Source organism: Pyrgilauda ruficollis, unplaced genomic scaffold, assembly GCF_017590135.1.
Source record: "Pyrgilauda ruficollis isolate IOZ18807 unplaced genomic scaffold, ASM1759013v1 scaffold3, whole genome shotgun sequence".
Taxonomy (NCBI): domain Eukaryota; kingdom Metazoa; phylum Chordata; class Aves; order Passeriformes; family Passeridae; genus Pyrgilauda; species Pyrgilauda ruficollis.
The window spans coordinates 20,275,181-20,276,958 of record NW_024524377.1 but is presented as its reverse complement, the minus strand read 5'-3'; the positions used below and the strand labels follow the sequence as shown (position 1 = coordinate 20,276,958).

At 48.3% G+C, this 1,778-nt stretch overlaps 1 protein-coding gene across 11 annotated transcripts in view; it reads right to left on the bottom strand.

Moving 5' to 3' along the window:
- The window catches only part of HNRNPA3 (heterogeneous nuclear ribonucleoprotein A3), a 17,031-nt gene extending 16,696 nt beyond the window's left edge, over positions 1-335 (bottom strand). For 8 of the 11 annotated variants that reach the window (XR_005955617.1, XR_005955616.1, XR_005955615.1 and 5 more), the window contains exon 1: positions 196-335. The gene's annotated coding sequence lies outside the window, so the exon portion shown is untranslated. The remainder of the gene's footprint in view (positions 1-195) is intronic. The other 3 variants (XM_041473458.1, XM_041473461.1, XM_041473462.1) reach the window with 2 other exon arrangements.
- Positions 336-1,778: the final 1,443 nt, after the last annotated feature.

Sequence of the window (1,778 nt, the reverse complement as noted above, 5' to 3'; positions counted from 1 at the left end):
GGCGGCGCGCGCGCTGCGGCCGTTACCGCTTTTCTTCTCAGGGCCCGCTGCCCATCCCCCCCCCGCTCCTCCTCTCCCCCCCGTCCGCGCGGCGCCTTCCCCGCCAGAAGGACAGAAAAGGGTCGGAAGCGAGGGAAAGCAGGGAGAGGGAAGGTGCGGAGAAGGGTAGGGAAGCGAGGAAAGAGAAGAGATCACCGTGCCGGCGTTCAGCGACAGCGCCTTCCCGCCCTCGTCGGTCCCACGCCGACCGCCGGCCCCGCGCACAAACCGCCGCCCGCTGTGGGGGAGGCGGCGCCGGCGCAGCCGCGACGGGCGCGCGCAGCGGCCCCGCCTCCCCTGAGTGGGGCCGCCCCCGCCCCGCCCCCGCCGCGCGGGCCGGGCCCGAGCGCGAGGGGCCCCGTGAGGGAGAGCCGTGCCCCGTGAGGGAGAGCCGTGCCCCGAGCGCCGCAGGGATGCGCGGGCAGGCGGCGTCAGGGGCTTGGTGGGAGAGGGAAGGAAAGGAGGAAATGCCCTGCCTGCAGGGCACATCTGCAGGAGTATCGGGGTCTACCCGAGGTGCACAGGACTTTCTGAGAGACGTTATTTGTCTCTACGTATTGTTTCACGCTGGAGATGCTGCGAGGAGGCAGCTGCAGATTGGCTCTCCAGAGCTCGTTCAGCGCTCAGCCTCAGAACTGAGCGTAGCTTAGTCAGTTTCCGGATAAATACCAAAACAAGTCCAAGTAAGTTTCACAAACTAACCCATTCAGACTCATTGCCTGTAGCTTTGAATGGCGCTTGTCATCATAAACTAGCATAGAGAGTTCAGGAGAAAGGGTATTCTGCGAGAATTTCGTATAGGAAGAAGCATATTTAAGCACATACATTAAAAAATGTTTCCTTACCGGAATAATGGCATCAGAAAAAGCAGTGTTATAAAAATTTACTGTTAAAGCAACCCACCACATCAAGGTTTCTTCAGTCGTGGTTATCCTCTCATTAGTACCAGTACCTATTTCAGTATGATGACCCAAACTTAACAGGAGTTGGCACTTAATGCTTTAAAGATATCTTCATTCTGTATAAATGAGCAAGACAGTTGATGAGGTTTTACTGAATCACTGGAAATTTAGTATTAGCTGTTACTTTATTTATTTTAGCCTGATATTTATAATCATCCACGCAAAAGTTTCCAAACCTTTTTAATTAACTAAACATAATTTTCCTACTTCATAGAGAAATTCCCAACAGATCTAGAAATGCTCACTGCTACCATGCACAAGGATTGAAACAAGGTTTTAGATAATTTCTATATCTTTGAGAAGGTAGATGTCTACACAGAAAGTAAAACTCACTGAAAATCCCATAAAACACCAGCTATTTCTTGCACTGAGGCCAAAGTCAAGAATTTCTCATCTTCCTTTTCTCAACAAAGTAAACCACACGATTTAACTTTTTATTTAAAATATTTATTTAATATAAAAATTTTTAATATAAAATATTTATTTAAAATAAAATTCTTCCTGTATGTTGTTTGTTCTGTTGCCTCTGTTACTCTCAGGTGACAGTACTGAGAGACCATCAATGGTATTAGCTAAATATGTCTCTTAGTTTCAAAGGTTTTTGTAGTTTACACAGGAGCTGCCTCACCACATTTGAAGAATTCCTTTATTAGTTTGTTTGTCATTCATTTCACATCTAACTGTCACTCGTGGGGGCTGATTGTCTTGCAGTTCATTTGGTTGCACAGCCACAGGCAGTGCACATTTGAATTCAACAGTTTCAGTTCATGATCACCC